The 15843-nt window shown below is 46.8% G+C and overlaps 1 protein-coding gene across 1 annotated transcript in view; it reads right to left on the bottom strand.

The window, feature by feature from the left end:
* The window catches only part of LOC141130160 (uncharacterized), a 147903-nt gene extending 132647 nt beyond the window's left edge, over nucleotides 1-15256 (bottom strand). Inside the window, exon 1 of the mRNA XM_073618107.1 lies at nucleotides 14847-15256. The gene's annotated coding sequence lies outside the window, so the exon portion shown is untranslated. The remainder of the gene's footprint in view (nucleotides 1-14846) is intronic.
* Between the last annotated feature and the right edge of the window lie 587 nt (nucleotides 15257-15843).

Genomic DNA, 15843 nt, shown 5'->3' with positions numbered 1-15843 from the left:
AATCTGTGACATAAAAAACCTAAAAGTGATTGTGAATCAACACAATACGAAAACATGTGAGATATACAAAAATGTCTATAATGCAATGTGTTATGCTCTGGAGTCCATCAATATAAAATAGAAAGGAGTCTTCTCAAACAGAGGAGGTGCTCGAACAATGGACGTTGACTGGAGACTTAGATTCTACTTTGTTGTAAAACATATCCAATAAAATCAAATTTCCTCATAGATTTAGGCCAATATGTATTCTGCTACAAAAATCCCAATAAGCGTATAATAATTGGATGTGTAAAAGTTATAACGTCTACAAACTATGGGATATATACTAAAATTTACACAGCTCTGACACTATACTGGTAATGGCGGCGATCAGCGACTTATATGGTAGAGAAATTATACTTTAAATGTCCTCTATGAAAACATCATTTGATATGAATATGGCCTTATAGCTCTAGTTATAATATGCTTAGACTTGCATTATTTGAAACATCCCGTTGTTTGTAAATGGCTTAGGGAGTTTTCCAAATCAGTATCCTGTATAACAATTGTGAATGTAAAAGTCTGTGACGGATACTTTCACCTTTCCTGTTGTATTCAGAATAAAGTTGAAAATAAAATATGACTGGACATTTTTCTAACAGGAAAGGGGGTGTACAGGGCCTATAACTACAATATTCTCTTCAGAAATGAAATGACACCACATGAGCTTGTAATGCAAATGTAATTCATTTCTCTTGCATATGCAATAAATGTTATCTTGATTCCCAAAGACGGTCTTAGACAGTGATGTATTTCCATAACAATTTGGTCCTTCAAGAGCCGGAAATCCAAGTTCCCGAGACGCACTGGATCAACTCAGTGACCAATGACCATACGGCAAAACTGTAAGTCCTCCATCTTAATTTGAACGTTAAAGAGAGGCCGGTCCGCTGAACTAGTACCTCCCGGGCAGTGACTTATCGGATCAGCACAAGAGACCGCTCTCAGGACAAGGTAAGATTTTTATTTTATTATTTTATTATTAACCTATTGGGTTAGACTTGATTAGGAATTTAATGAATAAGGGATTTTAATACTACATACAATATAGAGATTGATTGAATGTTCTATCTGCTTTACCCTTGTTGAGGGTAAATAAGTGGTCACATATTCCCAGTATAGATCCATCTGTGGCCATCCTGGATGGGCAGACCTAGTGACTAGCCCGCGTTTTGGGAAGACGCGCTCAGGGCGACCTGGCGGCAGTCAAGCACTGTGGGTGTTCTCTCTTGTGTGTTCTTGTTTGTTTCTCCAGGTTAATTGTCATTTGATATAGGGGTATGGTCCCATACTAATATCCGGGTGCAGATAAAGGAAATTTGTCGATTGGATCTTAGATCCTGACATCCTTGTAAGCTGCAGAAAATCCCTTGGGGACACATAAATACTCCTAGATCAAAACCTAAAGAATCCCCTGTTGATACAAGGGCGTGGCCTGATAGATTTCAAGGTAACAAACAGAGGACATTTTGGTGGACCCCAGCATCCAAATCAGACTCATATGTTGTATAAACCCTGAGCAGGCACATAAATACCCTTGGATCAAGGATTGAAATATTAAATGTTTTGATAGGATGAAAGAACAGTCGGGAGAACTCAGTCTCCTTGTAATTCTGTAAATGTTCTCTACAAGTTAGTGAAATATTAAGTAACAAGACACCAGTGTTTTAGCAGGACACAAGATCAGTAATCTAGAAGTGATATATCATGGTTAGAAAGTCTGTGAGTGACTGCAAGCGATAACATACTGTGTGCGTGTGTTGTGTCATTGTGAGAAGACATTAACAAAAAAAGAGCTCCGTGTGCACGATAAACAAAATAGGTATGATCCATGGAAAATCTGTTGGTATGAATGAAGATGTTAAGTATATGTGTAGTCTACACAAAGAGAATGTGAAATTTCTTAAGATGTGGAAAACAAAGTATGATTTTGATGCATTTTTAAATAAGGATTGTTGTGTAATACTGTGTAGAAAGCAGAGGAAGAAATTAGGTCTTCCCCAGGCAAAGAAATGGCTTGAGGAGGCTAACCATAGGTTAAATTCAGAAAACCATAAAAAGACTATGTTTTGTACAAAGAGGAGGACAATAATATGACCGTCCTCCGAAGTTTAGTTCAGCAAGTATTGGCTGAACAAAACGCAACAAACCAAATGCACCGACAGCCCCTGCACATACTTTGGAGAACTCTCCCACCCCACCGACGCTGCTCACCCTCTGACTTCAGCACCCGCTCCTAATTCCCTATATCCTATCGCAGACCTGCAGTGCCCACCACCGTATGGGACCGAGGCTTGCAATAAGCCTCCCCCACTGACACCCTGACTATCGATGAATAATCCTTTTACGGATTTGGGGGGCACCGCTGGGGACACCTGATGTAGGGAGGGCTCTGCTGGTGACACCTGATGTAAGGGGAGGCTCTGCTGGGGACACCTGATGTAAGGGGGGCTCCGCTGGGGACATCTGATGTAAGGGGGCTCCGCTGGGGACACCTGATGTAAGGGGGGCTCCGCTGGGGACACCTGATGTAAGGGGGGCTCCGCTGGGGACACCTGATGTAAGGGGGGCTCCGCTGGGGGACAAATGTGAGAATAAAAAGTTCTGTCTGATTATTGTTGACATGTTTATAAAATGGGTGGAAGTTTTTCCTATTACACACCAAGATGGGCAGTCAGTAGCCAAAGTACTAATCAAAGAGGTGATTCCACATCAAGGGATCCCCTCCGTGATTTACAGTGACAATGGCTCCCATTTTGTAAACCGAACAATACAACAAATTGGTAAATGGTACTGTAGCGGGGGCACATTTTCGATGTAACTTAATGTCAATGTCATATCTTATCCTTTGGCGCCATCTAGCGGCCAAAGTGCAAAAAGACTGAATCTTTATTTTCTTTTCGCTTTTCAAGTTGACCTGGAAGTTTTTGTTTGTTTATATCTGGACATTAACTTGACCTGCCCACAATGCACAGTGACTCCCATGATCCTTGGGGAGCAGAACTGCATTGTGGGAAGCTTATAAAAAAGGCTGGGAGCGGCCATCTTAGGTCTCTTGGACCCACATGGCCAGCCTGGAAGGATCTGTGTGAGATTTCCAGCACAGCGCGGCGTACCTCCCCGGAACAGCGATCCGAGCAGCGGTATTGTGACTTCTCACAGAGCTAGACTGACGACGGGGCAGGACTGGGAAGGAGCCAGTGGAGCTTATCGGAGTCATCTGGGAGTTCCGGAACGTCTTGTGGACAGGAGTGGAGCATCGCAGCAGTGCCGGCCAGAGGAAGAACCCTGCATATCAGAGTGGAGTCTCCTGACAGCATTGTCCTGGTTGGGTGAGAGGGCTGAGGCCCACAAGTTTCTTGACGCACTTTCATACATCAGTTTACACAAGATAGAGTTGCTGGGACCTGTAGTACCACAAGCAAAGTCAAGAGGATTCAACACTAAGTCACTGCATCAAAGTTAGTTATAGCTCTGCTGCATCAGGACTTTGCGTTATATATCAGATTACTTTAAGGAATCATTACCCTTGGATTACCAAATTACCTCATTGCTAGCAGAAGGAAAGAAGATAAAGGACTGTTAAGCAAAACATAAGGCCTTGGGTTATTTTACTATGTCAGGGTGGTGTGATATTACAGGAGGGAGCTCCCTAGTGTTGTATTATACTAAATCAAGTCAACATTTGATATGGTATAGCTTTAAGCGCGCAGGAAATAGGACAGTGCTTAAAGTGAGCTACACTCCCTCTGACGGCATCCTTTCTACTTGGTTATACCTCTCATATATCATTTCAGACATTGTACCTTTGTAAAGTTTAGTTGTCTGTCAGACTATGTTGGTCTGACAGTACAACCATTGTAGTTTAACCCTTCTAATACAACTACAGTAAATACGGTTACTATTTAAGTACAACTGTGTGAGTGTTGTTTTACTCTTCATCAGGGGCGTAGCTAGAAATCACAGGGCCCCATAGCAAAATGTTGTATGCACCCCCCCCCACCCCACAAAAAAAATAATAAAATGAACTAATGCCATTGAATAACAGATTACCACACCCATGTGGCACAGTACCCAGGCAGCTTATATTAATTTTGAACAACAAAGTATGCAGTAGAGCTGGGCGATTTCCTCCAAAAAAAAATGTGCGATTTAAAAAAAAAAAAAAACCTCAATTCACAATTCGAATCCAATTTTTTTTTTTTTGATAGACACCGCGGCAGTCCTGAGGAGCTGCGGGCAGGAGTTTTTAGGCCTCGCGGACTAGGCCGAAGCAGCGGCCTCGCCTAAAAACTCCTGCCCGCAGCTCCTCAGGACTGCCGCGGTGTCAGCGCCGGTCCTGGTAAAAATTTTAAAAAATCTAAAAAAATCGATTTGCTGAAAATTTGAATAGATTTGAATCTCAACTTGATTCAAGATTCAAATCGATTTTTTCCCCACCCCTAGTATGCAGCCCCTGAAAGACACACATGAATACCCCCATCAGTACAGACACCCAATACTCAGTGCAGACTCCCCAGCATTACAGACACCCCTCAGTGCAGGACCCAACCCCCCCAGCAGTACAGACATCCCCCCAGTGCAGACCACCCCCCTCAGTACAGACACCCCCCAGTGCAGACCCCCCCAGCATTACAGACCCCCCAGCATTACAGACACTTCTCTCAGTGCAGACCCCCCAGCATTACAGACCCCCCTCAGTGCAGACCCCCCATCAGTACAGACACTGCCCCAGTGCAGACCCCCCCCAGCATTACAGACCCCCCCTCAGTGCAGACCCCCATCAGTACAGACACCCCCCAGCATTGCAGACCCCCCTCAGTGCAGACCCCCATCAGTACAGACACCCCCAGCATTACAGACCCCCCTCAGTGCAGACCCCCATCAGTACAGACACCCACCAGCATTACAGACCCCCCTCAGTGCAGACCCCCCATCAGTACAGACACTCCCCCAGCATTACAGACCCCCCTCAGTGCAGACCCCCCATCAGTACAGACACCCCCCCAGCATTACAGACCCCCCTCAGTGCAGACCCTCCATCAGTACAGACACCCCCCTAGTGCAGACCCCACCTCAGTGCAGACACCCCCCACCTCAGTGCAGAGACCCCCCCAGCATTACAGACCCCCCCTTAGTGCAGGACCCCCCAGCAGTAAAGACACCCCCCCTCAGTGCAGGACCCCCAGCAGTACAGACACCCCCCTCAGTGCAGGACCCCCCTAGCAGTACAGACCCCCCAGCAGTACAGAAACCCCCCTCAGTACAGACACCCCCCTCAGTACAGACCACCCCCCTCAGTACAGACCACCCCCAGCATTGCAGACACCCCCCTGCAGTATAGACGCGCCCCCCCTTACATACCTCAGAACAGTGCTGACAGTCTCCAGATACACACAGCGGTGTGTGCCCCTCGAGGCTCGTGCGCAGGCTCCTCCTCCTCTGTGGATGTAAACAGAGAGGAGGGGAGGTGGCTTTGGTCCGCGCGGCTGAGGGACAGCGAGCGGTGCGGCTGCTGCTACCCAAGGGTGTCACCCCTGTGGCGGGTGTCACCCGGTGCGGCCCCCACCCGCCTACCAACGCCACTCATCGGGTCCCAACTCGGCTGCAGGCCCCATAGCAACTGCGTGTGTCACTATGGCGGTAGTTTCGCCACTGCTCTTCATCACCAGCCAAGAGGAGGGTAAGGTAACTACAAAACATGTATACTATATTGTGCACTGTGAAGTTGCTTTAAAGTTCTGTTGTGTCTACATATTACTACTCATCATGGAACCCGAAGTGTCAGAGGCGAGGGTAGCTTCAGGGGTCTGGGATGGCAAGTGGGAAAGCGAACAAATTAGCAGCTCCTACGGGGGTAGTGCCACCAGATGTCCACGAACGAGAAGTACCGGAAGCTACCAATATTCTCAGGGCGAATACCGAGGCCAGAAGGAGAGGAAGATTTTGAGAGTTGGGTGGATCAGGCTACTCAGGCTTTGGAGGATTGGAATGTCCCGGGACATTTAGCAAGAAGACGGATAAGTGAAAGCTTGTTAAGTCCAGCAGCTGTTGTTACTAGGAGCCTCCGAAGAGGGAAGCCAGATTGTGGTGCTAAAGATTACCTTACCTCCCTCCATGCTGTGTACGGGAAGATTAAAAATTTACCTGATCTGATTCATCGGTTTGTGCACACTCACCCAAAGGTGGGAGAGAAGCTGTCCACATACATTGCCCGTATAGATCAGATTTTACATCAGATCATTATGAAGAAGGGTGTTGACCCTAGAGAGGCAGATAAAGTCAGATTGGATCGGACTTTGAGAGGGGCCAGACCGAACCACCCTATTGCCCTTCGGTTGCTTTTAAAAAGGCGCTGATGAGATTCCTTCCTATCCTGAATTGATGGGGTTGGTCAGAGAAGAAGCGGCCATCTTGGAAGAAAAGAACAGGGAGACTCGCATGACTAAAGATCCTTTGCCGAAAAGTGGAAGGGCCACCGCACAGTCAGTATCTGTGGAAGGCATGGAAGATGTGGATGCAGAAGAATGCTGGTGGGAAGAACACTGTTCGCCTTTGAAAGAAGAGACCTCGTCAGCACCGACTCAACCAAAATTGGCTGAAGAAGAGCTACTGGCTAAATCTCTGTTGCAGCAAGCATTGCTTTGAGTAATGGGGGCACAAGCCAAGAGCTCAAGTGAACGAGTGGATAGCCGGCGATGCTATCAGTGTGGAGATGGTGGGCATCTTCGGGCACGTTACCCACAGAAAGATTCAGATGCTGCATTGCTGAAGGAGCTGATCTGGATGTTGAGGATGATAGTGAAGGAGTAGCCGGCGGGAAACTTCAGAGGGTCTCAGTGAAGGAGCCAGCTGAGAACCCTGCGAAAGAACAGAGCTCCAAAGGAAAAGAAAGGAGGGAAAGGAAGTTCCGGAGTCTACGGAAAAGGGACGAATGGACAAGTAACCCGACACCGGGGTCAGGGGACCGAGAGCAGAAAGTCAATGCCTCACCAGTCACTAAAACTCCAGTTGGGCCTTGTAAAAATGCAAGCGAGGGGACTCGCACTGAGAACATAGCTAAAAGTAACTCTAACTCTGCGCCTAGGAGTGGCGACCAAAACTTTCAACCTAAAAATAAGCACCTAAAGAAGAAGAAATCGCCTTGTCAACAAGAGGGGGCAGTCAGAGAGTTTTCCTGAAAGGCTAGTAGGACCATCTCCCATAGTGTCTGTACAGATTGAAGGAGTGTATACGCAGGCTCTATTAGATACAGGAGCACAAGTTACTCTGTTGTATCGAGATTTTTATGATAGACACTTAAGTCATATTCCCATCCGGAAGTTGGAGGAGTTCGAGATCTGGGGAATTGGAACCACTCGATGCCCTTATGATGGGTATATTCCCATACAAATATAATTTGGGCCGGCGGCTGTAGGAAAAGAGGAAACCTTTGACATGCTGGCGGTGGTGTGCCCCAGGCCCCCTGGAGCCGGGCGGAATTCCATATTGGTGGGGACGAATACGGCTTTAGTGCGGAGACTGCTGTTTGCTGTTCTGGACACTGAAGGGGGTTATGCCCACAAGATCCACCCACAGTTACAACAAGCCTACCGTCGAATGGTCAGAGAGAAGAAAGCCCAGAGAGAAGAAGTGGGACGGTTGTGGAGCTTTGAGAGTAAAGCCAGGACACTATGGCCGGGAGAGGTTGCTCAAATGAAGGCTACCGTGAAACTAAAGTGGGACCAGCCGGGACCCTTTATAGTTCTGGAAACGGGACGAGAAAGTCAGAGCAAGAGGCCTGGAGATGGTCCCTGAATTGGTTCCCACTCGGGATCTGTACAGAAGAAGCAGAAGAATGCCCATCCGACTGAAGAACCTCAGACCAGCCCATCACGCTGAGGCCCAGGATTCTAGTGGGACAAGTCAGTGCGGCCAATCCTTTGCTTCCAGAAGAGGTGAAGGGTGAGAAAGATGGTCAAGGTCTGGAAAAGGAGTTACAGCACTGTGCAGAGAATCTGCCTTCTCAGTGGCAGGAAAGGGCGAAATCTCAGTTGAAGAGGTGGGAGAAGTTGTTCGCTCAAAATGATTTCGACATGGGTTGTGCCAAGAGTGCTAAGCACACGATTCGCCTTCAGGAAGACAAGCCATTTCGAGAAAGGGCTCGGTGAGTACCGTTTAGTGACCTGGAAGACCTACGAGAACAACTAGCTGAATTAAAAAGGTCGGGGGTAATCCAAGAATCCAGGAGTCCCTATGCTTCCCCCATTGTAGTGGTGAGAAAGTAGAATGGATCCCTTCGTATGTGCATTGACTACCGCACTTTGAATTGGCGTATGATACCCGATCAAAATACCACCACTCGCATTGAAGATGCGCTGCAGTGTCTTACAGGGGCCAAGTGGTTCAGTGTGTTGGACCTAAAGAGCGGGTATTATCAAATTCCCATGCATCCGGCGGATCAAGAAAAGACAGCCTTCATATGCCCGTTGGGGTTCCACGTGTTCAGCCGAATGTCTCAGGGACTGTCGAGGGCTCCCGCCACTTTCCAACGTCTTATGGAGAGGACGGTCGGAGACATGAATCTAGTGGAAGTTTTGGTGTATCTGGATGACATCATCGTGTTCGGGAAGACCCTTGAAGTACACGAGGCCCGACTAGAGAAGGTGTTCTCCCGGCTATGTGAGGAAGGGTTGAAGCTGGCGTTAGAAAAATGTCAGTTCTACCGGACCTCAGTTACTTATCTGGGACACGTAGTCTCAGCAGGAGGAGTTGCTACTGACCCGAAAAAGTTGGAAGCCGTTACCAGCTGGCCCCGGCCAAGAACCGTGACGGAGTTGAGATCCTTCTTGGGGTTCTGCTCCTATTACAGAAGGTTTGTGGAAAATTTCGCCACTATTGCCCGACCCCTTAACGAGTTGTTGCAGAAGGTAACGGAGGAGTATGATGGGTCAGCGTGGAAAATGAAGAAGAGCGGTGCTCGAAGAAAAGGAGAATCTGTACAGGATCAGTGGACTCCCCTGTGTGAAGGGGCGTTTAAGAGGCTGAAGAACCTGATGGAAGCTCCTGTGTTGGCCTATGCTGACCCCAGTTTGCCTTATGAGTTACATGTAGATGCCAGTAGAGATGGACTGGGAGGGGTGTTGTATCAGCATCAGGCTGGGAAGTTGAGGCCTATAGCTTATGTGAGCAGGAGCCTTGCCCCTCCGGAAAAGAATTATCCAGTGCATAAGCTGGAGTTTCTGGCCCTCAAGTGGACGGTGGTCGACAAATTGAGAGACTATCTATATGGGGCCGAGTTCACAGTGAAAACTGATAACAACCCTTTGACTTATGTCATGACCACCGCTAAGCTGGATGCCACTGGACACAGATGGATAGCAGCATTGGCTGGATTCTGGTTTAGTTTGAAATACCGACCTGGAGTGGGAAACCGGGATGCAGACGCACTGTCTCGAAGACCACACAGACAAGAAGAGGACCCAGTGGAATGGGCCTGTGTGAGCGAGGAGGGAGTGCGAGCTCTGTGTCAGGGTTTTATAAATGGAAGGAAGTGGAAGGGTGGCGGCTGAATACATAGGGGTTTATCCATTAGCGATTCCCAGCCGATATTGTGGACTGACCCATGTGAGGGGAGAAGGCTTGCCGCAGCTGTCAACAGCGAATTTGAGACAGGATCAGATGAAGGATTCAGTGGGCAGATTAGTGATGCATGCACTGAGGAGCCAGAGTCCTGAGTTGTTACAAAAAAGTCAGGAGCCTGAGGCGAAAATACTACACAAGGAGTGGAATCAACTGATGCTTAAGGATGGTGTTCTGTATCGCAGTTATGTCACTGAAAGAAATGAAGAAAGGCGGCAACTATTTCTCCCAGAAAAACACCGGACGACCGTTTCAGTTTCTTTGCATGATGAGCACGGTCATTTAGGAGCAGATAGAACTCTCCGGCTGGTTAGAGATAGATTTTACTTACCTAATATGCGAAAGGAGGTGGAAAACTACTGTCATTCTTGCCCTACTTGTATCCAGAGAAAGACTTTGCCGCAGAGAACGGCAGCCATGGGCCATTTGCAAAGTCAAGAGCCCCAGGAGTTGGTGTGCATTGACTTTCTGTGCTTGGAACCCGATATAGGTGGAAGAGGCAACGTTCTGGTAGTGACAGATCATTTTACTAGATGTGCTCAAGCTTACCCCACCAAAGATCAAGAGGCCAGCACGGTAGCGAAAGTTCTCGTGGTGAAGTTTTTCGTACATTATGGGTTGCCTGTAAGGATCCACTCAGATCAGGGCAGAGACTTTGAGAGCAAGTTAATACCCCAGATTTGTGCTTTGTTGGGCATTAAGAAGACTCGCACCATGCCTTATCACCCTCAGGGTGAGCCTCAACCAGAGCGGTTCAACAGGACCCTACTCAATATGCTGGGGACTTTACCATCTGACAAGAAAATGCATTGGGGAAACCACATTGCAGCTTTAGTACATGCATACAACTGCACTAAGAGTGATGTCACTGGGCATTCCCCATACCATCTAATGTTTGGATGAGAAGCCATACTTCCTGCTGATCTGATGTTCGGTACGTCCTTGGATGATGTCCCTTTGTCCTCACACAGAGGGTATGTAGATCGAGGAAGAATCTACAACAAGCATATGAACAGGCAGTAGAGCATGCTACCGTCAGGGAGTCTTGGACCAAGCGTAATTTTGACGCCAGAGTGAAAATTCATGACTTGCAACCAGGAGATCGAGTTCTACTCAAGAATCTGGGTATACTGGGAAAACACAAGTTGGCGGACAGATGGAAGTCACAGCCCTTCATTGTGTGCAAGAGAATCCCTGGGTTGCCAGTATATCAGATTCGACCAGAAGAAGAGTTGGGGCCAAAGAAGATGTGGCATAGAAATCATTTACTGCCACTATCGGATACTGTGAGAATCCCAGAGGCTGTTCAGACCTCTCCTGAGAAATTGACACCGGCCGGCACCCGTTCAAAAGGGATCAGGTTGAGAGAAACTGATGGAAGTGATGAGGCTGGGGACAAGTATGAGTATTCAGATGCCTTGAATTCAAGATCATGGTCAGGAAACGGAGACTTAGGACTAGTCGATGATGTGGTGTCTTTACCTGGATGGAGGATTATGGATGGAGGAGGAAGGTGAAGCTGCAGAAGTAAGGTCTGAAGCCATGGACATTTCAAAACCAACTGGAGATTTGAGAGATTTCCTTGAGGATGCATTGTCTTCTTTGGAGAAGTTAGAGTTACAATGGACTTTGGAAGGTGAAGTACAAGACTCATTGGATGATCTCAACACTCCGATCAGTGAGAAAGACAAAGTAGAGGATTCAACCAAACAGGAAGAGGATTTGGGGCCGATGAGGTTGAGGCGGAGAGTACACCCGCCACAAAGACTCACTTATGACACTCTGGGTGAAAGTTCTGAAGAGCCAGTCTCCACAGCTCGTCGATCTGACCCTGAAGTTCCGCCACCTGTGGTTAATTGGGTAGGCAATGAATCTCCTCTGGCCTCTGACACTATTGGGTTGAACATAAGAACTGCCCTGGCCCTATCAAACTTGGGTATTTAAATTACACCTGAAGTATGTCAATTAATATGTGAAAGCTAAGGGGCAAGTGAATAGTGTTTGTCAAAAAGTCAGGATCTGAACATGGTTTGTTTGTGTTAGACAGCTCTCATGGTATCTTTGGGGACCAAAGAATTCAAGCAGGGGGAGTGTGTAGCGGGGGCACATTTTCGATGTAACTTAATGTTAAATCTTATCCTCCGGCGCCATCTAGCGGCCAAAGTGCAAAAAGACTGAATCTTTATTTTCTTTTCGCTTTTCTAAGTTGACCTGGAAGTTTTTGTTTATAGCTGGACATTAACTTGACCTGCCCACAATGCACAGTGATTCCCATGATCCTTGGGGAGCAGAACTGCATTGTGGGAAGATTATAAAAAGGCTGGGAGTGGCCATCTTAGGTCTCTTGGACCCACATGGCCAGCCTGGAAGGATCTGTGTGAGATTTCCAGCACAGTGCGGAACAGCGATCCGAGCAGCGGTATTGTGACTTCTCACAGAGCTAGACTGACGACGGGGCAGGACTGGGAAGGAGCCAGTGGAGCTTGTCCGAGTCATCTAGGAGTTCCGGAGCGTCTTGTGGACAGGAGCGGAGCATCGCAGCAGTGCCGGCCAGAGGAAGAACCCTGCATATCAGAGCGGAGTCTCTGACAGCATTGTCCTGGTTGGGTGAGAGGGCTGAGGCCCACAAGTTTCTTGACGCACTTTCATACCTCAGTTTACACAAGATAGAGTTGCTGGGACCTGTAGTACCACAAGCAAAGTCAAGAGGATTAAGCACTAAGTCACTGCATCAAAGTTAGTTATAGCTCTGCTGTATCAGGACTTTGCGTTATATATCAGATTACTTTGTTAAGGAATCATTAACCCTTGGATTACAAAATTACCTCATTGCTAGCAGAAGGAAAGAAGATAAAGAAGGATTGTTAAGCAAAACATAAGGCCTTGGGTTATTTTACTATGTCAGGGTGGTGTGATATTACAGGAGGAAGCTCCCTAGTGTTGTATTATACTAAATCAAGTCAACATTTGATATGGTATAGCTTTAAGCACGCAGGAAATAGGACAGTGCTTAAAGTGAGATACACTCCCTCTGACGGTATCCTATTTACTTGGTTATACCTCTCATATATCATTTCAGCTATTATACACCTGTATTGTACCTTTGTAAAGTTTAGTTGTCTGTCAGATTTTGTTGGTCTGACAGTACAACCATTGTAGTTTATCCCTTCTAATACAACTACAGTAAATACGGTTATTATTTAAGTACAACGGTGTGAGTGTTGTTTTACTCTTCATCACCAGCCAAGAGGAGGGTAAGGTAACTACAAACAGGTATATTCTATTGTGCACTGTGAAGTTGCTTTAAAGTTCTGTTGTGTCTACATATTACTACTTATGGAACCGGAAGTGTCAGAGGCGGGGGTAGCTTCAGGGGTCTGGGATGGCCAGTGGGAAAGCGAACAAATTAGCAGCTCCTACGGGGGTAGTGCGCTTCAGTACAATATTGACCTAAAAAAAACACTGTGTCTATCACCCACAATCTGCGGGCACAGTGGAAAGACACAATGGTACCTTAAAGAGTAAACTAAGAAAATTGATGGAGTAAACAGGAAAGAACTGGGTTCAGTGTTTGCCAATGGCATTGTTGAGCACAAGAATTACCTCTACTGCTGGGGGGGTGATCTTGCAAAAAGTTTTCTCATCTCTATTGTCATTGCAGCCGCAGTTCTTACATTGTGTGGATGTTGCTGCATTCCCTGTATTAGGGGAATTCTTCAAAGACTGATTGACACATCTTTAACAAAAACGATGCTCCTCTAGAGCAACACTGAACTATACTCGGAACCTGCTGATGAATTTACAACTCTCGCTAAGGACTCATCTGTCTAAATGATAATACCTGGTAAAACAAAAGAACCTGGATATTTGAATTATTGACATTATGAGTATAAAAGGAGGGAGATGTTAGAGAAATTATACTTTAAATGTCCTCTATGAAAACATCATTTGATATGAATATGGCCTTTATAGCTCTAGTTATAATATGCTTAGACTTGCATTATTTGAAACATCCTGTTGTTTGTAAATGGCTTAGGGAGTTTTCCAAGTCAGTATCCTGTATAACAATTGTGAATGTAATGCCCCGTACACACGGTCGGACATTGATCGGACATTCCAACAACAAAATCCTAGGATTTTTTCCGACAGATGTTGGCTCAAACTTGTTTTGCATACACACGGTCACACAAAGTTGTCGGAAAATCCGATCATTCTGAACGCGGTGATGTAAAACACGTACGTCGGGACTATACACGGGGCAGTAGCCAATATCTTTCATCTCTTTATTTATTCTGAGCATGTGTGGCACTTTGTGTGTCGGATTTGTGTACACACGGATTTTGTTGTCGGAAAATTTTATATCCTGCTCTCAAACATTGTGTGTCGGAAAATCCGATGGAAAATGTGTGATGGAGCCTACACACGGTCAGAATTTCCGACAACAAGGTCCTATCACACATTTTCCGTCGGAAAATCCGACCGTGTGTACGGGACATAAAAGTCTGTGACGGATACTTCCACATTTCCTGTTGTGTTCAGAATAAAGTTGAAAATAACATATGACTGGACATTTTTCTAACAGGAAAGGGGGTGTACAGGGCCTGTAACTACAATATTCTCTTCAGAAATTAAATGACACCACATGAGCTTGTAATACAAATGTAATTCATTTTTCTTGCATATGCAATAAATGTTATCTTGATTCCCGAGGACGGTCTTAGACAGTGATGTATTTCCGTAAAATTATATCAATACTGTGATAGCGTGGCGGACAATCTGACACTAACTGTACCTCGCTGGGAGGGTCACTAACTGACACTGACATCACCAGTGACACTAATACAGTGATGAGATATAATAGAGTACACTGTCACTGTACTAATGTGCTTCTTTTACTTACAGAAACAACCATAACACTGATCTGTGTACAGAGCCCTGTGTGTTTGTCAATACAGGGCTCTGTGCTGTGATTGGCTACAGGTGATTAGCAGGTCTTGGCTCTGAATGATTGTCCAGGACTGAAGAAATCTAGAAATCCTGCTGTAGCCAGTGACAGCGCAGATCAGAAACCCAGAACAGGCTGGATGACATCTATGTACATGATCCAGCCTGCCCCCAGTAAATGTATTGTGGGCGAGTGGGGACAAGATAAATGGTTCTGTGCCCATCCCCCAATCTCTCCTTACCTGGACAGGTGACCCCGGCTCTGCTCTCCTCCGACTGGCTGACCCCATTCTTCACAGTACAGGTGATGTTCCAGGGCCCCGGTGACTCCACAATGGCTGTAATGTGATTGGTGGATGTGGAATATCTCTCCTGGGATCCTCCAATCACAGATAGATGGATATTCGGCTTAGTCCCCTCCTCCGCCCTGCAGGAGATCTCAGCGCTGCCATTCCGGAGACATGAGACATGGAGGAGCGGAACCGATACTGGAACTGAGAGAGACAATCATTTCCATTGATCAGATCCAATATATACACAGCATGCCCCTCCCCCATCCTTACCTATAATCAGGTGTGCAGACATCTTCCTGGAGACTAGAGGAGATAGATTGTGTCTGTGTGCACCCCTCCCCCAAACACTAAATCCCCCCACTAACATGACACCCATTTTCTTCAGTCATGTGACTCCCATCAGGGTTGTCACCCCACACAACTTTTATTTACTGATAAAACATTTAGAATCTACTGAAGAAGCTCATTATATTACTGACAACCTGAAATATGACAGAAACTTCTATTAGAAACTTCTCTTTCCTAAGAGGTGAAACCTGATTGGTTGGTGTTGGCAGAAGCTCCGCCCTCCATTGGGGATCTGTCACCCCGCCATCAATGGTCACATCTAAGGATGGGCTCCGGCGTTTTCGCACACCCCACATGTAGAGCCCGCCAGGAAGTCGGCACTGCGCTAATCACAGGCAGTGAGACATTTCCCGATCTCTGCAGCCGCACACCCGGACAATGTCTCACTGCCTGTGGTTAGCGCAGTGCCGACTTCCTGGCGGGCTCTACACGTAGGGTGTGCGAACACGCCGGAGCTCATCCTTAGTCACATCTACCACATGGGGACCCCGAGCAGAAGGCACAGCACAGTTCAGATCACAGCAACTTCAGGAGGGCTGAGCACTGCAGATGTGAATCCACAGGGAATGGTGGGGATGGGGCAGTAATCAGAGGACAT

This window comes from Aquarana catesbeiana, linkage group LG02, assembly GCF_042186555.1.
Source record: "Aquarana catesbeiana isolate 2022-GZ linkage group LG02, ASM4218655v1, whole genome shotgun sequence".
Taxonomy (NCBI): domain Eukaryota; kingdom Metazoa; phylum Chordata; class Amphibia; order Anura; family Ranidae; genus Aquarana; species Aquarana catesbeiana.
The sequence above is the reverse complement of the archived record's forward strand: the minus strand, read 5'-3'. Positions and strand labels throughout refer to the sequence as shown.